This window comes from Mesocricetus auratus, unplaced genomic scaffold (genome assembly GCF_017639785.1).
Source record: "Mesocricetus auratus isolate SY011 unplaced genomic scaffold, BCM_Maur_2.0 Super-Scaffold_100013, whole genome shotgun sequence".
In the NCBI taxonomy this organism is placed as follows: Eukaryota; Metazoa; Chordata; class Mammalia; order Rodentia; family Cricetidae; genus Mesocricetus; species Mesocricetus auratus.
Genome location: NW_024429196.1, coordinates 55,290,957 through 55,315,931, shown reverse-complemented (window position 1 = coordinate 55,315,931; position 24,975 = coordinate 55,290,957). Strand labels below are relative to the sequence as shown.

At 45.3% G+C, this 24,975-nt stretch overlaps 1 protein-coding gene and 1 long non-coding RNA gene across 7 annotated transcripts in view; one reads left to right on the top strand and one right to left on the bottom strand.

Moving 5' to 3' along the window:
• Slc22a23 (solute carrier family 22 member 23) overlaps positions 1–24,975 on the top strand; it is a 155,465-nt gene that overhangs the window by 68,093 nt on the left and 62,397 nt on the right. The window lies entirely within an intron of this gene.
• Positions 9,895–13,824, bottom strand: LOC121143596. The gene is made up of 2 exons (XR_005880847.1): positions 13,320–13,824; positions 9,895–10,017 (listed from the first exon to the last, which is right to left on the bottom strand). It is a non-coding gene; the product is annotated as an uncharacterized LOC121143596 (long non-coding RNA).

The following is a 24,975-nucleotide window of genomic DNA, read 5'->3' as shown; positions in this document are numbered from 1 at the left end:
CCAGGGTCTCATGTGTCCTTCCCTGTCTCTGAGCAATTCTTTCCTCTTGCGGTATGAAATAGCTCTGTATAGAAAAGTCTATGCGTTACCTTTTTAGCTCTGGCAGCTATGACAGGATAGCCTTGTGGTATGCTGTATTTGAGAATGTCATTTCTATTTGTCCACACAGATTCCTTTAAGTTTCTATATATACATTTCCAAAATGTGCTGAACTTGCGTTTGGCGAACTGCTCACCTCTTTAGAGTCATAGTCACTGTCCTGTCATCAAGCACTTTGTTGGCTTAAAACTCAGTATTCCCTCTCCCTCTGCTCTCCTTCTAATCTGTCTTCTTCGCTCCCTCCCTCCCTCCTTCTCCCTGTCTCTAGATAATTATATCCACCCTGTCATAAGGTCTTAGATCCTAGGGAAGTGTCTGAACATCTTTGATTATCTCATAAATGAGGTGCAGGAACTTTTGAAGTATCCACTGTGGACAGGGAGGCTAGTAGCATCCTCATTAGTAATCCGAGCCACCCCAGCTTCAGGACTCCAGTTTGAATTGCACAAGTTTCCACTTAAGTACATACTGCACAGGTTTAGGCTTTCAGCAAGTGTTCACACTGATCTAAAGGAAGATAGAATTAGTGGAAGAGTTTCAGTGTGGGGGTGTGCATGGAAAGATGGCAGGACTCCCATCCTCACACATGTATATATTCACCTATCTCTTCTGTCCAATCCCCACCCTCTACACGTGCCCTGCCCTCTACCTTCATAGTCTTGGAACATAATAAATGATGTCTTTAGTTCTGTGACGGTCCACAGCATAGGCTAGGAGCTTCATCCTTGACAGGGAGACACACACTTGCTCTGTGGGGAATATTTGGTTCTCTTTCAGCTTATAGATTTCCATTAAAAAGGTAGTGCCTTTCCTCAACCTAGAAGGACTTTAACAGGCTTTGCCAAACCAAAAAAGCATTTGGGGGAACAGGGTTAACCTCTTCATTGGAGAAGAAGTACGTTTTAGAATTGCTGCTTTGGACTAGACTCAACATCAGAGAATAGCACTTCTCTCAGAGGCAAGCCAGGGATAGGAGTGGGTCCCTGGAGAGCTAATTAAGGGCGTTGGGTTTACACAGGGCTGAAAACAAGGCGGGTGGGCAGGCAGGCTGGCAGCGAGGCCAGCCAAGCCAAGCCGTCCTGTAAGTCAGGTTCTGCCTGAGTTATGGCTGAGAGCCCAGACCTCAGTCTATTTCCTGCTGCTGCTCACCTCTTTCATGTGAAGAGGTAGAGATGTCCCTGTGGCTGGACAGATGTTATCTGAACGGGGGTCAGGGTGCAGGCCTTCTGAGTAGCAGTGTAATGGGGCCTGCAGATAGTGGGGGAGGATGGTGCAGCTGTGGCACCCAGGGTGCAAATCACGAAAGGGACCCCATTGTTTGGGAAATTACAGTGGTACCGGCAACTGATTGCTCCCGGAAGAAAAGGTTTTGAAATGCCGCTTAGGTCTTGGAAGAATGGGTGCTGACAACAGGCTGTCCTTTTCAGCCTTTCATGTCTAGGAGAACCTTTAAGTCCCCCAACATGTTTGATTGACTTTTGGCCATGTTTACTTCAGAATTCAGTGGCACCTGACAGTTGTCCACTCAGTAACAGCACAAAGGGTTGGAGATCAGTGGAGCATCAGCACAAAGTTACTGTTGGTCAGCCACAGTAAATGTTAGAGGAGGAGGCAAGGGCATAGAGGGACTAGTCACAAGTGTCTTAGGTATGTGCTATTGCTGCTGGTTTCCAGGGAAACAGACTCCATAATGATGTTGCTCAGCCTGTCAGGCACCTGGGACTCCTGGTGCAGGGCCTGTTCCATGGAGACGCCACTCACAGAGACCATGTAACATTGACATTGTCAGGAGCAGCCACGATGTCTTGGTGGTATTGCTGTGGCTGACAGGCGGTGGCGGGGACGCCAGTTATCTGAAAGAGGCAGACTGTGTCTGAAGTGTCGATATGTCTTTCTCTGGGCTGATGTGCTCGCCTCACTGAATTTTACTTAGTTCTCAACAGGCTCCCCTTTTCCAACACTGGTTTTCATTGTGTGTCTTTCTATAGCTTTCCCTCAGCACAGGACTTTAACTAGTTTTACTCTCTGGGTCCTATGCATTGAAGGTGACAATATGAAAGCCATGATAGATGCTCTGAGAGTTCACATTTCTGTTGCTGATGGGAACAGAGACGGGAAGATGTAAGATGTGAAGAGAGAAAGTGACATGATACCTCATCTCTTTCTCGGGCATCACATGGGAAACATCAAGGCAGGTAGTTAGAGTCCGGGAGGAAGCTGAGTTTGGTGGCTCTCCATCTGCCCCATTTCTGTATTTTTCACTCATAAACCCCCATGGTTTCATCTTCACCTTCCCTCCATCTACAGTGTCTTTCTTCCTCCATCCGCAGTGTCCATGGCCACCTTTTACCAGCTCTCTTTGGGTCAGCTCAGGCAGCCTTCTTAACATATCTCCCCCCCCCCATATCCCTCCCTCAAGTGAGGGCCCAGCCTCCCTCTCCAGGACAGTCTCACTTTTACCTTCTTACAGCTATTCAACAGAATAAATGGAGTCCTGTGGTTTATGGGGTTTTTGTTTTTGTTTTGTTGTCACAACGATCAAATGCAATGAACTGAGCCTCAAGTCTCTGACAATATTTAGCAGGCCCCAGCTTCTTTGTAAGCTAGGCGAATGAGTTAAGGCTAGGAGAAGGTGACTGGGAGCCCTCGGAAACCTAGAAGGGGGAAAGTACAAGCTTTGAGAGGGAGAAAACCCTTCCCATTGGAGGGCTCACAGTGGCGGTGGCGAAGGGAGAAGAGCCAGGAGGTAAGACGTGTGATAGAGGGGTGAGGGAAGTAAGATGAGATGCTGGGAAGAACTGTAGTTAGACTTGGAAATGGAGGCTAAAGAGGTTCATCCTGGAATGAGCACGTAGTTCTTGCTTAGCCCCGATCCTGACAGACCAAGGCTTCATGGGTAGCCAGATGAATCGCTCCACTTGGTGCAGTTAAGAGGTGCCTAAGTATCTAGTCTTTGTCCTGATTCCCTATTTACAGCTCTCCTCTCAACTGATAGCATGATAGACATATATTCTGAAGCTATTAGTATTTACTGGTATACACTTACTGACACACTTGTTTAATAAAATCTGTAGGAACTTCACTAGCCCAAAGCAATGTGCATTCCCAAGGACATGTATATGCTGATAACATATTCAAAGATGAAGTTTGGAAGAAGCTTCCCAATGCCTGCTGCAAATGGAATTGAAGTACACATAGCACTAAATGAATTTATTTCTGCTATTAAAATTCCTGGTTTGCCATCTACTTAAAAGACAAGTTCAAGTAAATAGAATAGTCATGTGATTTTCTCTATGGGGAGTATTTTAATGAGAACAGGGATAGTTGATGGGTGTTTATATCTATATCCCTTCTCTCTACCCCATTAAACAAGAAATTGGTCTTTGACAAAAGTAAACCTAGTATATGTATCCAAACCGAGATAATTAACTGGAAAGAAGCCAATTGCAGAATTGCTTATCCAGTCATATTTAGTACCAGTCTCATATATTCAATATGGATATACACATTATAGGTTTTACATTCTCTCCCTAGAGATAGAGAGAAAGACAGTACACAAAGCAGTAAATTATATCTGCTAAAAATAGATTGTGCCATTTCTCCCCAGAACTGAAATCTCTGCCCACAGTGATAGCCTGGGCACTAGCCCACTGGCCTATATTGATTCTGGCATAAGTTCACTACAGTACAATGCCAGTGTAGTAAGTGAATGGCTTAGCTGGATGCCTAGCTGTGCTGCTGAATATATTAAAAAGCAATTAGCTTCCTGAGGGTCAGTAGATGATATTCCATTTCAAAACACAGAATGAGCTCAGATATAATCATGAGGCTTCATCACACTCAACAGCAGTTTTATGAGCAATATTTTGACAGGGGGAGGTGGTTTGTTTTGAAGCTAGGAGTACTGAAAATGTTAAATGATGAATAGAGGCGGATAAACCAGCTATCAACTCATTGGTTTTTCTCTGGAGCTTAATTTTTTTTTCTTCGTGATTTCCTTTTCTTTTTTCTATCCTTTTACTGCACCCTCTTATTTTCATTCAAAGTCTCACTTCTTGTAGCTGTACGATGATTGGTATCCCTTGTGCATATTTTTTGTATGATACAGTATGTTTAATTTTTTTCAGATATCATTATCCCATCATCATGATTGTTGTTTGTTACATTTTTTGTATTCTTTTTTACCATCTTTAAAGCTCCTACCACTTAGAAATGGCTCTTAAAAGCCACAGCTACCACCTTTAACTCTAACCTGAATCTAGTCAACTCCTATTAAGATAAAGCAGGGAAAAATGCCTCAGACCTTGTCTATGGTCTGTCTTGTTTTAGCCTCAGATCTAGCACTGGAATCACCTCCGCTGTTGACTGACCTGTGTGATCATGCTGAGTGACCTCTGCTTCTGACTTCTGTGCCTCAGCTCATCAAATCCTTTCATCTCTCCCTGTGCTGGTTTGAACGAGAATATCTTCCTTAAGCTCAAATACTTCAATACTTGCTTCCCCGTTGGTGGTACTGTTTAGAGATGTTTAAGAGGTATGGACTCTCACTCTCCAGAACTATGAGTCCAAATAAACTCTTTCTATTGGAGGTTGCCTTGGTCATAATGTTTTTCACAGCAATAGATAAGTGACTATTACAAGCCTCCTCTGCCATCACTTTCATCATGGCCTCCTTCCTCACTACTTTTCCATTGCATTTATTGCTTTATCTTTCCTTTGAGGATCATTGTTTTTGATGCCACCAAAGTACCTTCTTTATTTCACCCAACCTACTGTTGATCCCTCAACCCTTCATGTTCATCACTGACTCCAACGCTCCAATGTTGTCACTGCCACATGGAATGCCAGTTTCCCTTCTGACCATCTGGAATTTCCCTTTGAGGTCCCCTTCAATGTCCCTGTTTCCTAGAGCCTGCCATCATCTAGATCTTTCTGACTTCAGTCTTGAACGCTTCTTATCCATTCATCGTCTGATCACTTATTACTTATAAAGAACGGTGCCATGGAGGAGAGCCAAACATGTACCAGGCTTACACCTAACCACACAAATTAGAGTCTAGCACAGTTACTAAAAGCCAGGTGCCAGATGGATGAATAAGAAAACCATTCATAAGGTCTACTTCAACACTTTGTTTGTGTTGGTCCTGCCACGTGAAGTGCCTATTTGCCTTTCTGAATATTCAGAACTTGCCTTAATAGATCAGGATGTTACTATTCCCCTGAATAGTCAGTCAAGATTTGAATAAAAGAATTTTTAAAAACCTGGTACCTGGCTTCTGCTCCCTTTTCATTCAGGGTCAGTATTTGTTAGCTTTCTGATACTGTAGTAAAACCATAGGTATAAATACCTTATATGGAGAGAAGAGGGTTTTGGACCTGAAGCTTTAAGGATTCCAGTTCATTATCATGTGATATCACATCTGTAGGTCTGTGGCAAGGCAGCACATCATGGTTGGAGCACATGGTAGAATAGAACTGCTTTGCTGAGAAATAATCAGGAAGAGGAAGGAGCTGCAGTCGCATAAACCCCTTCAAAGTTATGCCCACAATAACCTAAAGACCACCTATGTAGCTCTACATGCTAAATGTCCATGGAAAACTTCCAATAGGATCACCCTGGGACTAAACCTTTAACATATGCATCTTTGGGAGGCATTCAACATCCAAACGCCAGCAGTATAGAAAATAGCCTGCTCTTCTCCCCCAGGCCTTCCTGTATCACGCACACTTTAGAAGGACAGTATTGTAAATGAGTTGGATCTGAATGGCCGTGTCAAGGGACTGTAAGACCATCCTCCTGTCAGGTATCTCACTAGGAGGCCTCACAAGTCAGCAGATGACCTTACCACCCTTGCTGATGATTTATTTCAGTGAAAGGATACAGAGCAGAGTCAGCGGAGGAGGAAAGCAGCTGATGGAGCAAAGTGCAGGCACACCAGGTGCACACTTGCAGAATGCTCTCTTCCCATGTCATGTGCTGCCTTAAATTGCTCCAGCATGGACCTATGACTGCAAGGGTTGAGTGAGGAAGCTCACTGGAGACTAGCCACATGGGTGTCCTCTGCCTGACATGTACCCAGACGGAACACAGGTACTCATTACTGCACACCTTGCTTATGCAGATAGTTTGGATATAGCCAGCTCTCCTAGTCAACCAGGGGTCAAGAACCCTGCCTGAGACTCCAAGGTCTGATCCTGCGCACAGGCCTTCTTAGGGAGACCATCTTTGGCCAGTGTCATTCTCCAGTGTTAATCTGAGTTTTACACGAGGAGAAATGCTTTCTCTCTCCTAACATGCTTTAAGTGCTTCATCAGTTGGGGGTGGAATAGTAATGAGGGGAGAGAAAGGTCTGAAAGAAATTTGTGTGAGAGCAAGCCACGGCAGAATGTGAGTGTCCTCCACTCTTTCTCCCTGCACTCTGTGCCCGGGCTTTTGCCTCCTGTGGCAAGTACTGAGGCTCTGGCAGAGCAAGGATCAGGGAGATTTCCTGAGCTACCTGGCCCTAGTGTAGAAAATTCAAGGGGAAGTTTGGCTCCCTGACCACCCCATCCATACCCTACCTCCTGTGTGGTCTTAGGTATTTGAACTCCACAGCTCACGTTGTTCCTTTCTACAGAAATTGAAGCTCAGGAGATAGAGATCTAGCCTCACTCTCCTCTGCTCTGTACAAGCCACAGCTCCAGTCACCTGCCCTTATGGGGCAGCTGTCAAGAGGAAGCTGCAGGCTTGGCGTTGAGCTTATCTTAGCATTTGTAGTCTAATGCAAGTGCATTCCCACCTGGATGTCCCAGAAGGCTGTGCCTGCCTATCCTGGTACAGGATACAAGTTCATACTGACTAAGGAGAAAGCTCATGTGACTAGGGAAGGATGGTCTTGTCTCTCTTCTGGGATGGTTGTGGGATGAAAGAGGATGCCATATAATATGGACTCAAAGATGCACCTGCTCACCCTTGTCTCCTGTTAGTGCTTGTCAATGAAAGTCCTGTCTTATGACTGATCCTGTACTAAAAATGAACTGCATGCAGCCTTGCCTTTCTTGGTGATCCATTTAATAGTGGGCACCTCAAAAATCAGTGATTTCCTAGGTAAAATACAAAGTACAAATCACTTTGTACCAGTGCCTGGCAGCAAGTTTGGTTCTTGCCATTGTCTGTGTTGTTTTCAGGAAGATGTGAGAGGCTAGCCAAGAATGCCATAAGATGTACAACATATAAATGGTCTTTACACTTTTAAATAGTTGAGACAACGTGAGAAATTATTGTTTTGCGACCCATAAAAACAAATTAAGTTTAAATACATGTGCCACAATAAAGTTGAACCCAGCTTTGCCCATTTGCTTACCGGTAGCCAGTGGTGTCTTTAACTCTGCAGCAGTAGAGCTGAGTGGCCACTAAGAAACCATGTGGCCCAGCACACTTAAAATATTTGCTGTTTGGCTATTTCAGGAAAAGCTTGCCAACTCCCCACTTAGTGCTCAGCACTGTGACTTGTGTCCTTCTGAGGCAAGAGGCCTTCCCGTTTGTCTTTTTCCCTTCCACACTTTATGGGTACTCAAGTGAGTGATTGCTAAATTAATTTCTGCCGTCGTTTCTAAGTCCAAAAAGTAAATCTCAACTCATGATGGTTACCATGGCACCAGATAAACATCAAAATGAAATGCTCATCGGCAAAAGGAGAAGAAACTGACTCTCCAAGACACTCTTCCAAACAAGTTCATATTTGGATTGCAGTATCTGTCAAGGAGCAAATAAAATAAGTCACTGTAAAGAGTAAGGTCACATCCCCTGGAATGGCTGAGTGGGCAAAAGCTTCTCCGGTGGGAGATATTTTCCAGAAACTGAACAATAGTTCCTGCTTATCTTGGAAGGACTGATGAGCACACAGGACCACACACAGACAGCAGGGGCCCAGCATATATGTGGAGAAGAGAGCCTGTGATTGCTTTGAAAGCCTTGCTGGTTTCCAGAGACCCATCAGGCTATTGAAATTAAACTACAGCTGACATTTTCTCTACCTTAAATGTTTTCAAGGCAGATAAGCATAGGTGTGTTCAAGGTCATGGTGAAGGCTTACTCAGCCTGGAGGTGGAGTCAGCCTTGGGTAAAGGCAGCCACGGTTAAGTGAGAGTTGTTGAGGTGAGCATGAGTCGGGGGACTTTGGGCGGGAAGGAGCAGCCCTTCAGGCTCCGGTGGGTGCCTTGTGCATGTGTAGCTGGGCAGCCGTGGATGAACACTGCCAGCCATGGCTACGGGCCTGCTCTTCCTCAGTGTCTGGAGTGTCTACCTGGAGCTTCAGGATGCCCATAGGGAAGAAACTGCATACCAAGTTGAAGTGAGACTCACATTTCCTCCAAGTCCAGGATCAAAGATCTCCAAAATTTATTTAGAACATTTTCATTATATCACCAAATGATTTCTCTTTTAAGTCCCAAAAAAAGCATAATTTTTAAAAGTTTTTGGTTTTGCCTTCTTAGATGTGGCTGGCCACCTTTAATTTCATAAAAATCAATGGAAAAATAAGTGTAATAGAAAACAGTATTTCCAACTGAAGCCTTTAAAGAATAAGAAGTGTTGCCCTGTGATTCCCCACTTGGAGAGACTGAAACAAGGAGGGTCACAAGTTCAAGACAAACCTGGACAACTTGGCAAGACTCAAAGTAAAAAGTAAAACAGGGACAGGTTGGGCTCATTTACAGAGTGCCTGTGGGTGCTGGGAATTGAACTCAGGAGCTCTGGAAGAGCAGCAGCATTTAACTGCTGCGCCATCTCTCCAGGCCCAGACGGAATCCAGACAGCTGTGAGCTGTCATTGGGTGCTGGGAATAGAACTCAGGAGCTCTGGAAGAGCATCCAGTACTCTTAACCACTAAGCATCTCTCCAATCCCAAAGGAATTTTTCACAAGAAAAATCATTCTCAAGATTTGTCTAAAACCATCTCTAGCACCAGCAAGATGGCTCAGCCAGTAAAGGTACTTGCTTGACAAACTGAGTTCAATCCCTGGGACCTGCATTATAGAAGAGACCCTTTATTTTATCCTTTGACCTCCACATACAAACTCTCTCTAAATAAAATGTAATAATCTCATTAATTCTTTAATATGAAAATAGAAGTAGGATTTCTACCACCCCCATGAAGCATTTCAAACCTCTTTGGGTTAAAATGTGTTTTGGACTACACCAGATCCCTTGAAAAAAGAAAGTGACTTCTTTTTTGGGGGGGAGGATTTTTGAGACAGGGTTTCTCTGTGGCTTTGGAGACTGTCCTGGAACTAGCTTTTGTAGACCAGGCTGGCTTCGAAATCACAGAGATCCGCCTGCCTCTGCCTCCCGAGTGCTGGGATTAAAGGTGTGCTCCACCACCACTGGCAAAATGTGACTTCTTAGTGAGAGTCTAAGTGTATGTTTATACCATTATTACTAGTAAGCATGTTATACATGGACTTCAGAAAAATACTTGCCTTGAGCACAGCGTAGGAGAGAAGAGGAGAGAAGTTCCAGGAGGTGCTAGTGATTAAATACTAAAGCCACAGTTCTGTGTAGCCATCTGTTTTGACCCTCTCGGTGTAATTAGAGACTCAGCAGAGTGGCCCAAAAGAATTCACATGGTTTCCACCCAGTGCCTCTGCCTGGGAATGTCCCCATGTATCTTTAGACGACATGCTTGAAGGAAGCTGGAGGATTATCTCCTAAGCTGAATTATTCATGCACTATTAAGAAGGAAAAAATATTTTCTTAAAAAAAGATATAAGCCTCCTACTATAGTGACAGAATTAAGTTAAAAATAGAGTCAGTACTGGGAAAGACCATAGACTTTTAATTAGCTCAGCTGTGAGTGGGTCAGGTGTATCTGCAGGTCTGGCTCAGTGGGAGGACAGTGCTGCTTTTCCATGAGCTTCTTCGGTCCCAGCAGCATTCATCTAGGAAACAAACGGTTGCTTCTGGGCCTTGCTGGCCTTCCACTTTTGCCTGCATTTCCCTCCCCCCCCCCCCTCTCAGCCCCACCCCCACCCTTCTTGTCCCTCAGTCCCTCCCACAGAAAGGGAAACGGGTCTCTCCATCTATTGTAATCCTTTTGTATAACTTACTGCATTGAAACTTTTGGTTTCATTTCTCCGAAAATTACAGTTAAATCGTCTATCCTTGACTTTTTTTCAGCTTCTAATCTGACCCACTTTATTTTGAAATTTAACTACTTTGACAGAAATTAAAGGGCCTTTATGCAAGAGTATTTCTGGGTTACAGACCTCTTCTAGAATTTGACAAAAACCATGAGTCCTTCCCCAGGGAGAAAAAAAGGGCCATCCTATGTACCCACGCATATAGCATTATAGAATTACACCTGTAGCCCCCCCACTTTGAAGTTATGTGGTGGCTATGGTTTGAATGTATCTCCCAGAAATTTATCTTCCAGTTAGAAAGCTAATCTCCAAATTCATATATTAGTAGTGTTTGGTAGATGGGGGCTTTGGGAAGTGGTAGGGTTAGATGAGGTCATGAGAATGGGTCCCCATGATGACAATAGTGGCTTTATAAGAAGAGAATCTTGGGGGCTGGAGAGATGGCTCAGAGGTTAAGAGCACTGGCTGGTCATCCAGAGGTCCTGAGTCCAATTCCCAGCAACCATATAGTGGCTCAAAACCATCTATAATAAGATCCCATACCCGCTTCTGGCATGCATGCCAGGACACTGTATGCACAATAAATAAATAAATCTTTTTAAAAAAAATAAAGAAGAGAATCATAGTGGTATCCTTGCTTTGCATCTCCATGTGATGCCCTCCACTACTTCCAAGAGCCCAAGGGCTTTGCCTGGTATTGAGCAGATGCCTCTGGGCAGTGCTGTTTTGGTTTCCAGACTTCAGAATCACGAGCCACATAAACTTCTCTTCCTTATAAATTACCCAGTTGCAGATAACAGCAAAATAAGTTAAGTACCAAGAGTGGCTGAAAAGCAACTGTGATTGAGTATGAGGAACAAAGACCTTACGGGAGCCTGACTTACAGTGTCACCAATGCTGGGATCACATGGAAGATACAGCATGAAGGGCCCAAGACAGGAGGACTCTGCCAGAATGTGAATGTCATTGAGTCCTTTGTCATTAGAAACAAGGATTCGGAAATTCAGAAAACTCTGTTGTTCAATAGAACGGGAAATAGGTTCACATTTGTGATTTTCCCAACCTAGAAGGCTCTCCACCCTTCAGCTTGACCTCACTCAAACACAGGTTCTTCTTGGTTTGCTAGCAACAATTCAGTGAGCTGTAAATTTCCTATGGAGACTGAGAAAGATGTGTCTTGACCTAGTGTAACACCTAGTCAGAGCCTCATAGAACTTGGTGCCTGTTTTTTGGGTTGTTTTTTATTTCATGATATATAAAAAACAAAAGTGGGTATCATGTAGATTTGAGTCCCTGTCAGCACAGCTTTGGAAATGGAAGGGAGTAAATTCCTTTTCATTTTATGTGACTGATCTCAAGTGCCAATGCATAGTCAGGAGCCCTTCAACACAGCAGACATTAGCATTTACATCTAGGCATTAAATTTTAAGTCCTTCTTCAGTCACCACTATGACATGGGCAACCTGACTTGCCTCCCTGGAGTTCAGTTTCATCATGGGAACACAAGTGCATCCCTGCAAGGACTGTTACAAGTCTATCCTATAAAACCATGTGGAAGATGTCTGATCCTCTCTTATCTTCAAGACCCTGTTCTTAAAGATATCCCAATCTTAATGGGATATCCAGGTAAGGATGAATACGCCAGGGCTGCAGGAAGGAAGGGAAATATAATCAGTGATATAAATATACATGCCACACCTCATATCAGCCAAGTGCAGAGTGTTCCTAATGTTCTTTGGAAGTTACAGTCAGTGACTACAGGAAGGCTCCAGGGGTATAGAGGACAGTCCTGGGTAGACATCCTCAGGATGAGGAATGCCACCTGCTGTAGCCTCAAGCACTGTGCTACCAGTGCTGCCTGCAATAGGCACTGATCAAGTGGGATTGCCAGTTTCATAGGTGGGTAGGATTGTATTCCCTGTGCTGTGCTCAGAGAACAAAGTAGGACTACATGCGGATCTGAACTCATTTCCTTGGCCTTTGAGCATCTGAAGATGAAAGGCTTTTAGTTGGCTGCACACACATACACACACACACACACACACACACACACACACACACAGAGGTAAGCCCATGGCAAAAGCTGGCCCAGTTACTATCTGCTAACCCCTACAGCCTGCACTTGCTTCCTCCCCTGAGTCTGGGGGTCTGCTGTGCTCACTGTGTGCTCTGCATCCTCTCCCTGGGAGAAGAACCCAGCTCCTGTTTCCTCTCTGCTCTAGGTAGTGAAAAGATGGCAAATAGTTGGGGGGCTCAGCCTGGCCAAGTTCCACTTTTGTATAGTCTTTTTATAAAAAGTAGCATGGGATTCTACCCCACTTATTTATCCTGATGCCATGAAGCCTACGTCCACCATAGAGCCCAGAAAGATCCTAGCCCTTGCCTGCTTAACAACACTTTGGATCTCCAAAAGTTTCCTCAGAGGTGTTTCGGTTCCTGATTAAAATATATATTAATTTGTTAAGTTTTTTTAAAAGTATAAAGATGAAAATGTTTAACTTGTAAATACAAGGCAAGGTAACCAACCCAGGTTATTTTTTTTTATCAGAAGACCTCACAGAGTCTTTAATTTACTAACAAGCCCACTTGTTTCAAGGAAGATGCATGGGATGGCTCCCATGTTTGCCCCAGGGTTCTGTGGTCTTTGGGTACAGCACATGCTTAGCAAACAGGACATTGCAGACTGTGGGTTTTCTGTGTCTGTAACTCCTGGACCAGCATATTCCCATATTCATTGTACAGACACCTTTGTGACTTATTGAGATGGTTGTGTTTCTCCTGGCCCCAGTGGTGTGATTCAACAGAGAATACGGAGAAACTAAACTATTGAGTATCTTCTTGGATCATGCAGGGTGTGCTGTTGGCAGCCTGTGCTTTGGAGTCTATTTTCAACAGAGAAAAAGGTGATATTGATATAAGGGCATGCTCTCTGGGCATTGACCCAGCCTGTGGAAGTGAGAAAGGAAATATTAATGTTAGCACACAGCTCCAAGGCTCATGGTTTTGGAGATGGACTTGGTAGCAGACAGGGCCACCACCTTCCCCAGCCTCCTGTCTGTGTGACCTCTCCCAGCTTTTAACTTCCTTCCGCTGGTTCTTACCTGGCTCGGCGATGCTGTTTGAGTCAGCCAAGTCCTGGGTGAAGAAAGATCTTGAGAGGACAGACTGTGTGTGAATAATCATCAACGCAGAGGGAATTCATCCAGCCTTTTAAAAAGTACAGAAGGGATGTAGAAATTCACAGACTTCAAAAAAGACCAGGTTTTGGGTCTCTATGGCTTCCTCCTCAACTGTGTTTTCCCTGTTTTCAAGAAGGGCAGTACAGAGCATGTTTCTTGTGACCTGTGCCATGTGACTTCTTTAGTTGAAAAACACTGACTTGAGGCATGTCTGGTCTCAATGATCTCAGAGCTCTGGTCCCACCTACCAGGCTCCTTACCAACAGCCTGACCTCAGGAAATCCTTCCTCTGCTTCACTGCTCCTGGGATCATGTCACCTGTCTGCACAGGTTTCAGTGGATGCACTTGCCTGGAGGAGGGGCCTGCCAGCACCTCTGCTGTGCTAGGCTGTCTCATGACCTTTTGTCTCCTAAGTAGCCAGGGCAATACATAGGTTCTCAATGAACGCAGGACAGAGATGTGCAGGGCAGGGCTGTGAGGGTTAACTGTAGATATGTCAAGTCCCTGAAGTGACCTCCCTCTTCTATGAGCCAGAGCCTGAAATCCAACCAGGAAGACATGGGCCCCTATTTTAAGCCACAAAGAGACATGACCCTTGAGAATGGCAGTACAGCCAACTCCACCTCTGTGTCCTGGAGATGGAGCCCACCTGACCCTCGTGTTTGTGTGGGACTCCTTTGGGAGTACAAGTGGGGCCTGAGCTTCTAAGAGCAAATCCTACCTACTTTTATTTTTCATTTTATGTTTTTAGAGGGGTAGAAAGGGCATAATGATTTTTATTACTAAAAGAATTAGAACATGAAATTTACCTGCTGAGCTCTCTCACTGGCAATCTGAGTTCAATCCCCAGAATCCACATAAAGAGAGATCTGACTCCTAGAAATTGTCCTCTGACCTTCACAAGTGCACACATGTGACATGCATGTGTACATATTCATATACATACATTATACACCCGTACACAGTAACAAAAGAAAAAGTATTGAATAGTCACTGAACTGTATACTCAGAAATGGTTAAGATGCCCTTTTTTTTCTTTTTATATTTATTTATTTATTTATGGTTTTTTGAGACAGGGTTTCTCTGTGGCTTTGGAGGCTGTCCTGGAACTAGCTCTTGTAGACCAGGCTGGTCTCGAACTCACAGAGATCCTCCTGCCTCTGCCTTCCAGTGCGCCATGACCACCCGGCAAGAGGCGCTTTTGAAAAGTACTCATTCTAGCAGTCTAGAGCAGTTTCTGATTCTGTGTTCCACACTCCCTTTTCAGTGCCCATCCTTTGCCCAGTAGAAATGGTTCATGGTCTACATGCGGCCTCTGTTTCTATATGACACTAAACCCTAAAGGAGTTCTTCTTTGTGCAATATGATAGCTGGGGCTCCCTGACCTAAGGGACTGTGGCCTGGTGGACATTAGAGGAATGACCTGTCATGAAGCTAGTGTAGAAACACGAGGCAGGGTGATTCCAGTGGTGCCATGCAACCAAACGCTCACACCGCAAGGACACTACAAAACTCCCTGCCTAGGGAGAGCCAGTCTCTAGCTCTTCTCACTTCCTTCTTCCTCTTCTTCTGGGGTTTGCATTCACAAGTGAAGTCAACTGTATTGGAGACTTTTCCTAATGGTTAGTAGGACATTTAATGTGCTATCCACCCGTTGGCTAATTTGTAAAATAACTGGCAGGGTATTACTGCCTTTAATGGAGCATTCCCAGCTGACCTGGGGGGCACATTCATCCCACCTGACCAAATTTCGTACTCTCTGGTCAGTGGGTCCCCTTCCCTGACCCCACCCCCTGCAGCTGCCATTGCACTCTGGTTCTATGACTCTGCATATTTTCAGGGGAATTACATAAGTAAAGTCATACTGTGTTTGCCTTCTAGGCTGTGGTATCTCACTAGGTATAATGTCCCAGCAGTTCATCCATGTGGCATAATCTCTTTCCCTGTTAAGCTGAATGCTACTTCACTGTGTGGTTTTGCACAATTTGGCTTATCTTCTCATCCAGTAAAGATGGTAGAGTTTCCATGCCAGCTATTGTGAGCAGCATAGTAAACATGGGACTACTCCATTCAGGGTCCTGACTTCATATCTTCTGGATATAAACTCAGAAATGGGATTTCTGAATCCTATAACAATTCTCTTTTTATCTTTAATTTTCAAGTAACAACTGCATTGCTTTCTATAATGGTTTCCATTTGTAGCCCAGCATTGGTTAGGTTTGCTTCCACGACTCTGGCTGGTCTCTGGCCTCTGCATAGGCCTTCCTTGCTTCTGCTGAGATGTCACTTTTCCTGCCCACACCACCCTCTGGAAAGACTGTGTGGTACTGACCTTCTCTTAGGGCTAAAGTTCAAGTGTTATTTTCTTGGTAATGTCCTTCCCTGGGTCTGGTCCCTCCTTTGTGTTTCTGAACACAAAGCTCACACACCAGCCTTTCTTATTGCTGCCCTTGAGGCCAGAAAAGTGGATTGGTCAGCTTGCCATCTCCACAACATAAGGCTATGCATACTCTACTTGGAATGAGTGCATGGGAGGCCTTTGTCATATGCTTCCTTCTGCTTGTAGTTATTAGTCACTATTCATTGTGTCCTGCTAGCCAAGGGACAAGACGGCATGGAAATAAGAACATTCGTGTTGGTAACTGAGAGGGTTCTTTCCAAAATTTTTGTTCGGACATGCCTTAAGTGTCTTTTTGCTACTTAGAAAGACATAAGCCAAGTACAGAGAATTCAGAAGTTAAGGCCCACGTGTTAACTCATCAGGTAAAAAGTCAGGGGAAGAATACCTCCTGTGTTTGAAGTGACAGCCTTTCTCCTGTCGCAAAAGCCACAAGCTTTTACAAAAAGGAGGAGGAGGAGAACAAAGGGGTCCAGATAATTATTAGCAGATTTTCCAGGGCTGTGAAGAGTCCTCCAGCTGACTCTTTGCTCTGGGGCCTTTATAGTACCCTTGACCTTGTTTAAGGTAAAGGAATGTTTGTTTGGTGAAAGCAATGGTAGGAGTTCCCATAATGACACTGAAGTGTCGCTGGGTTTTGAGGCTCTGGAGTGTGATGTAGGCACTGAAGCCCTGTGAACTTTCTCACCGGTGCCTGCTTTGGGTCTTGCTTCCCATTTTCCTCTACTCCCCCTTTCAGGTGGGTCACTAGACTTGCTTACACTACAGATGCCTGTGTGACCCAGTCTGGGTCCAGGAACTGGCACCTCTGGTAGAAGTACTCTGCACATCACGGTGACATGAACTTCCCTTTGAAGGTGCCACTTCCCATCTTGGAAATGGAGATAGCACCTGATATCTTTATTTATAGGTTCTGTGAGGGCTTCTGAAGTGAGACATCTATCTACATATGCTTTGAAAGTCCTGGGTGTGATTTGTGCCGATGAGAGATGCTTTTTTGACATTTTGGACAGATTTCAAAACCAGAGGGCCAAGCAAGTCCACCCTCACTCGTGAGCCCATGAGGAGGCGGACACAATAGTCACAACAAAGGGCTTCAGGCATGGGAAGTCCAGTTCCAAGATAAAGTCCTCTGTGCCCCACCCTGAAGGGCTGCCCAGGGTAGAGAAGCTGGTTAGAGTGGCTCTCGGGCCAAGTGTAGGGTCAACTCAGTTTACAGCCGTCAATGAGGAAGTGCAAGGCTGCCAAACCCCAGTGTGATTTCCCCTTCCCTGGGCAAAGGTCAGTGCCGTCTCTGACAGGGCCGTCCTCACTAGTCTTGAAGACATAGGCATGGACATTGTCATATGATCCTATTCTGACAGCTGTGCACTCTATGGCCATTTCCTTTTGAGTGGCCTCAGTCGTCAAGAACCTGGAGGCTCAAATCAGAACAACTCTGAGATTCCATCTTACACTGATCAGAATGGATAATATCAAAAACACCAATGACAGCTTATGCTGGAGAGGATGTGGAGAAATGGAAACACTCCTCCATTACTGGGGGGAGTACAAACTTGTACAGCCACTGTAGAAATCAGTATGGCGATTTCTCAGAAAATTAGGGGTCAACCTACCTCAAGACCCTGCAATACCACTATTGGGCATATACCCAAAGGAGGCACATTCACACCACAAGGACATTTGCTCAACTATGTTTATAGCAACATTATTCGTAATATCCAGATCTTGGAAGCAACCTAGATGCCCCTCAACTGAAGAATGGATAAAGAAAATGTGGTACATTTACACAATGGAGTACTACTCAGCAGTAAGAAAAAAATGACATCCTAAAATTCTCAGACAAAAGGACAGAACTAAAAAAAACAATCCATCCTGAGTGAGGGAACCCAGACCCGGAATGATGAATATAGTATGTACTCACTCATAAGTGGATACCAGACATAAAGCAAAAGATACCCAGGCTACAATCCACAATCCAGAGAAGCTAGAACCCTCTTCCAGAAACAGATGGAAGCAGATGCAGAAATCACAACTAACCAATGGGCCAAGTTCCTGGAGTACAATTGAAGTGAGGGGGGGAGCAATAATATGAACAAAGGAGTCAAGACCAAGATGGGAAAGCCCACAGAATCAACTGACCCAAGCTAGAGATCACTGACTCAGGTCTCACAAATGGGGAACCTGAGTAAGACCAAACTAGACTCTCTTAATATAGGTGACAATGCTGTGACAATATATGAGGCCACTGGCAGTGGGTCTAAGATCTAACACTAATGCACAAACTGAACTAGTGGAGCCCATTCTATAAGGAGAGATACCTAGCCCAGGTTAGACACAAGGATGTAGTGGGTGGAGAGGTACCTTGGTCCTGCCTCAATGAGATGATGGAACAGACTTAGTAGACCTCCTAGGGGGAGGCCTTAGCCTTTCCCAGGAGCAAATAGGGGGCAGGAAGGGGGAGTGGGGGAAGCAGGAGGAGAAGGACCTGAAGGCTGCTGTGTTTCAGGAAGGCTCTCCCAAGAAAGCCTCTGTTCTGATTTCCTTCATTGTTGACTATGGTGTATTTTGGGCATTGCATGTATCCATGTCTTACCCTGGGAAACAGGCTTATTAATACAGTCCAGCCCTCTGCCCTGTCTTCCAATCCTTCTCCTCTCCAGAAGCCACCACTTCTCCATTACCCTGTCCCAGTCCCATGATTTGCTTATAGTTTTTCCATATCTGTGATGGCCCCACATAGTGTCTAGAACTCTGAATTCTAATATGCTGCCTTTTAAAAAAAACTATACACAAATGGTGCCCACAGTATTTGTCCTTTTAAAAATGTTTTTATTTTCATTTTTTATTACTTTTAAAAAATTGTGTATGTGTGTTTACATGCATGCACGCACAAATGCATGCATAAACACTCATATGTATGCTACAGCACACGTCTGATGGGGGTCAGAGGACAATTGTGTGAGTCAGTGAGTCAGTTGTCTCCTTCTACCATGTGGGTCCTGGGGATTGAACTCAGGTTGTCAGGCTTGGCAGCAGACATGCTTACCCACTGAGCCATCTTGCCAGCCATTACAAAAGAAAAAGAAAAAAAACACGAAAAGAAAACGCCTCGGTGTCCTGTCTCAGAGACTTTCCTGTGTTGGTACAGATGGAGAGGGAAACAGGAGCCATGTCTCCACTGATAATGGGGGTGCTGCCTGGGGATTAAGCTAGGCTTAGGACCACTGGCTCATGACTTTAGAAATACAAAGGAAATTAGTAAACGATGCAGAAAATGATGAGTTCTGGAGCCTGTGGAGGACTGTTGGGAGGAAAGGAGACCAAACTTGTAATGACCACGCCCTGGCCTTTCCCCGCAGGGACTTCCCACTACCCTGCACCCTGCTCATGTTCTTTTTCATATGTCAATGACAAGAAATAATACACAGGCCTGCACACACATACAGAGTTTTTGTAAGCTTTTTGCTTTGCTTTGTATCTTTTGTGTTTGGTTTTTTGTTGTTGAGCAAGGAAGAATTCCTTCCTTGCCAGGAATGGAACATAGGAAATGATGAACAGAGCATTTGTTTTCTTCTTCCTCTTTTCACTAAGACTCTTGCTGCGGTGAAGATGAGAAACTGATAGTAGGTGAGCTCAGCCTCCTGTGGCCAGATTAACTTCAGAAACGTTGCGGTTCTCTTGCCTCAGCCTCCTGAGTGCTGTGATTATAGTAGTTGACCCCTACACCTCCTCTGTCCATCTTATTTTATTTAAGGTGCTAATAGTCGGCATTTAGGGGAAAGCTTTAACCAGAGAGGATGGCTACCATATAACCCAGGGATATGGATGGACTGGAACATGCCTTTTAATACCAGAGGGGCACTAGTGTTTTGTAAACTGGGTAACGGGGGCCTGCTGTGTTTTTCCTGTTGCTTACTTAAAGGAAGAAACAGCACAAAGGTACCCACCTGACTCCTTCAAAGACAGAGTCCACACAGCAACATTTGGCCCTCCAAGCAGGGCTTTGTGCTTATGTGTTGTCAACTGTATGCTGCCTGCTTGTGGGTTTATGAAGTCATCTTCTTAACTAACAGGAAAAAGCAAAGATTGATTGAAGGTGACACTGAATCATGAGATTTGGCAACCCAATGCATGGCCTACTTGGCCTAGCATAATTCCCTCTCCATGGTAAAGATCACGAATTTATTAGTTAAGAAGTTAGAGTTACATCCTTAAATGTTTGCCAACAACCCATACATTCCAGGATTGACTGCCAGGATGGCATTACTGGAGGACAGTGAAAACTAAGAGGTGGAGCATAATGGTGGGGGAGAGGGGCTGCCCTCAAAGGGGCCTGTGGGACCGGATATGAGAAGAGCGGTGTGTTCTCCACCACATGTTCCCTCCATGATGTGCCACCATGTGCCTGATAGCAGCAGGACCCCCAGTCATGGGCTGGAGTTGCTGAAACTGGAGCCTAAAGGACCACTTCTTCTCTGTAAGTTGGCCTGTTGCAGTGACCGCAAGCTACCTAACACAGGTGACATCAGATGATGTGAGTCACTGGCATCTCTGACACTTTGTTGTCCTCCCCAGAGACCCTGCTTCCAATCCTTCGTATTGTTCACCCCTTAACAATTGGTTCACCCATCATCTGTCACATGCCAGGCTCTGAGTATGGAAAGACACGTGTGGTGATACGCTGCTTGTGCTTTAACAAATAAAGCTTGCCTGAAGATCAGAGTGTAGAGCTGGCCACTAGTTAGCCATAGGGTCCAGACAGTGCTGGCACACGCCTATAGTCCCAGCACTCAGGAGGCAGAGGCAGGTGGATCTCTGTGAATTCAAGGCCACCCTGGGCTACAGGAGAATTGATCCAGTCTAAAAGAGAAACAGAGCCAGGCAGTGGTGGCTCACACATTTAGTCCCAGTACTTGGGAGTCACAAACCTTTAATCCCAGGTAGAGACAGGATTGATATGGCTGGGCAGAGAGAGGAATATAAGGCAGGAGGAGACAGGAGCTCATTGCATTCAGCCTGAGAATATGTGGGGGCAGGATCATTCCCTTTGGTCTGAGGATTCAGTAGAGGTAAGAATAGCGGCTGGCAGCTCTGTTTCTCAGATCACCGGGCAAACTTTATTTGTTAAAGCACAAACACTGTCCTGTTATAAAAACATGTAACAACCATAATGTGCCTGAGGATCTGACCATGATTCAGGGGTTACTGCTGTGGAGGCAAACACTAAATGCAATGAAGATGGGTGGAGAATCTGGATCTAAAATTTTCTTTAACACTACAACCTACGTCATATAAAATCACATGCAGCAGAAGAGAGGAAAGCCCCAGGAACCCTCAGTCTCCTGTTAGTTTGTCACTGAGATTTGGGAAAGAGCCTTTGCCTGTCTGGTGCCGTAACTGCTCTACAGTAAATAGATTATATTATGTGGTTTGCGTGGGAGCCCACATGTGCCTGTGACCTTGAACTTCCTCCGAGCCCCTCCTGTGGCTTCTGATCTTAGCCACATTGAGTTTAAGAAGACCATCTGTGGTTGTCACCAAAGTTCTCACAAGTCTACCAAGGAGGTTTACCTGCAGAGTATGGTGACTTAGCACCTCTCACCTCAGGCTCATGGCAGGGATTTCAGTCACCTGACCACAGAAAGGCCTTTCCCCAGTGTCTCTTGTAGAGAAAAAGCAAAGGCACATGCTTGCAAGAGAAGAATCAGAAGATATCTTTGCATGTGGCTTCATCAGTGCCATCTGAAAGGTTCAGGCATTACCCTGGCCCGCCCTGTTACCTGGCAGGATGCACTCAGGCAGCACTCTGGCCAGCCCAGGGTTCTGTGAGAACCACCCAGGGGCAAAGGACCTCTTTAAAGGACTGACCCCTGCCTGCTTACACTCTTTCACTCTCATCTTCCTCTCCATCTCATCTCTCCTCTCTTTCTCTCGTCTCTCGTCTCTCGTCTCTCTCTCTCTCTCTCTCTCTCTCTCTCTCTCTCATATCTTATCTCTCTCTCAGCTCTGCATGATTACCTTTCACCCCCCTTTCCCTCCCTGTCTACCAATAAAACTCCACATGGGATCGTTGAGTCACGGTTTGTGTCTCTCTACTGGGTAAACCTAGACATTTTAACAACATTGGTTCCCTGACCAGGAACCTAGACATTTTAACAACACCATCTTAGCCAGGGCCAGATCTGGGGTCCTGAGAAGCCTGTAGAAGGGAGCATCTGCTTCTAGTAAGAAAGAGCTAAATGCGTTTGATCGCAGTGCCTCCTGGGCTTTGAGTGGCAAGGCAAGGAACAGAGGAATAACTTTGAGAAGAGGAAAAGGAGGTCACAGACCCCAGCCCAGGAAAGCAGCACTTGATAGGCTTGTTGATTTGGGAGCGAACATTCCAGAGTGCCTGCCTTTTCATTCTCCGTTGTTTTCCTCACACAGGTGTGATTTAGGAAACTCTGATAAGTCCTGGAATCAGAGCAGCTTGCCTGCAAAGCCTAGCAGGAGTATGAGTGCATCAGATTTTCTGGTGGGTTAGGTCTGGTGATCTGAGAAGATATTGAGGGGACACAGGAAGTCATTTAAAATCAAGTGCCATCAAGCAGGCTGTAGTTGGCAACTGGAAACATGGGGGACCTCCTAACACAGATTCTGTCTGGGGCCTAGAAGACAGAATAGTTTCTCTTTTTTATTCAAATACTAGAAGGAAAGGAAAGGAAAAGAAAAGAAGAGAGAAAAGAAAAGAAAAACCACGTTTGGGCTTGGGCAGTAGGTAAAGACCCAGCCCTGTCTTTTGCAATCCTTTGCTGACTGCTCTTCAAAATCTCCACAAATGAAGGATTCTTTTTCAAGCAGTGAGGTAGTCGATTTCATGTGTATTTTAGATTAAGTGGAGCACCAGCGAGTCTTAGATCTCGTGGGTTGTGGTATTCATCAATATTTGCACAGTAATCGTATTTACTTCCCACTCTAGTCTTTAAGACCTTTCACCCTATTCATCAGCTCAGAGTTCTGTTGAAACAGGCCTGGTGGCGAAAGGGTCTGTGTGTGGCAGGAAGGTTCTGGGGGGCTGTGTGACAGGCTCCCAGATATAGTGGGAAGGTTGCAGCCCTCGGGCCTCCTCCAGATGTGTGTGGCACTCTGTACTTACCCAGATGTCATACTGGAGGTGTTCCCACCTGCTGCCCAAGCTGTTTCATTGTATGTTTTTTCCTTCCTGGCAAACATCCCCACCCGGATTAAGGTCATATTGCAATTCCTTTTTTAATTTTGAACACCAGTTAAGGCAGTCTGAGTCTCAGGTCATCATTTCCATAGGAGGTGAGAATATGATTTACAGACTCACGTGAGTCTGTTTCCCAGGATTCAGTTGAGTCCCAACTAGCAGGTTTCTGATTGTCAGATGGGAAAGTGAGAGTAAGGTGGGAATCACAGCTGGAGAAATTAAGCCTTTAAAGCAGGTGCCCTTGGCACACACACACACACCAGTGCAGCTTAGACTTGGACTATACACGCACAAGTGTACACACCCTCTCTCTGTGTGTGTCTGTGTGTGCTCATAAACATGGGTGTTTGTATCTATGTATCTCATATGTGTGCCTGTGTGTGTGTGTGTGTGTGTGTCTGTGTGTGCTCATATAACATGGGTGTTTGTATCTATGTATCTCATATGAGTGTGTGTGTGCGTGCGTGCGCGTGTGTGCGTGTGCAGATTTCCCCATCATAGCAGGACAAGATGTTCTTCTTCTAGAGCATGCCCCTTTCTTTCTCCCCGCCTCCAGTCCTAATGTGCCAGGTTTTCCTAGACTCCAGGACTCTATGAAGGGAGACAACGGGGTGCTTTGACCTTGACTTAAATTACAAAGAGGAGCAGGTTTTTTGCCAGTTGGGTGTCAGGCCACCATCTCCCTGGGACAGTCTTCTCTCCTGTCCTGTTTGCCTTGCCCATAGGGGGCTTTCTGGCAGCCTCAAGATGATTCTACCATCTGTCCCAGGTCTTGACATCATTTCCTTCAATTCTGCTCATCTAGGGACATGCATCTTGGTCACAAATGTGTTATAACCTGCTCTCCTGGTTATCCCCAAGGAAGCAGCCAGTCTCCCTGGTGACAGTATTGGTACCAAGTAGTAGGAATGTGGCATCTGTAAGGCCCTGTGGCTCTCTTGGCATGGAGCGGGGTAGGGAGGAAATCCACTGTGGCTCCTGAAGTGTCCATGGCCTGTCTGAGGCAGAGCCAAGAAGGGTGAGGGCCACAGAGGTTTCCAGAGAGCAGAGAGGAGGAGGGCTGGGGAATGACGGGACGGGCCTTGCATCCAGTCTCTGTGGTTTTGCACTCAGTGTCTATACACAGCTTAACGTTCTGTGGACACAGCCCTGGGGTGCCAGATTCATCACCCCCAACCCCATAAAATCATGGCATGTGCCTTTCTGCCAACACTGGTGGATAACATGGGATTCCCTTTCCCCTTCCCCCTCGCCCTTCTTTTTCCACCCAAAGAGGTTAAATCACCAGGCGCTCTCTTTCCACAGTCCTCGGATTACACTGGACAAAGAGCCCCGACTAGAATGCTAATGGGGAGCTTTCTTTTCCATCAAGGGGGCCTCACAAAGACTGGGGCTAAAGGGCCTCTCCAGCCCTCACTTTCTTTCCTGTAATTCTAGACAAATAGCATTAGCCTTTTATGAGGCCTTTGTCTGCAGGCATTCCGAGAGTACTTTTCATCTGACGCTGGTTTCTTGAATTTTAAATGGACAGTGTTCAAATCACCCAGCCTGGTGTTACTTCTGGTAGTGGAAATGCAGGCTCCCAGTGATCAGTTAGTAAATTTAAAAGGGATGGTTTTAAGAGAACGCATCTTTCTCTCACACCACAAATTAAATGCCTCAAAAGGAGAAGAGCATTAAAGATTAAAATGTTCTTTGATGGTCCTAGATTGTCACCCTCTCGACACAGGCAGGGGGTGCTTGATGCCTTCTCTTTGCTGTCCCATGTTCCACGTGAGCCCTCTCTGACGTGGGGGTAACCTGGTCTTCCTTTATTCTGAGAGTAGGGTCTCCTAATAAAGTCACCATTTGCATTTTTAAAACTAATATTATTGACCGTTCTGCTAGAAATAGGAAGCACATGGCCAGAACACCCCATTCTTACTTGACAAGTTGGTCAGATAATTCATTCCTTTGGGGCAGGTGT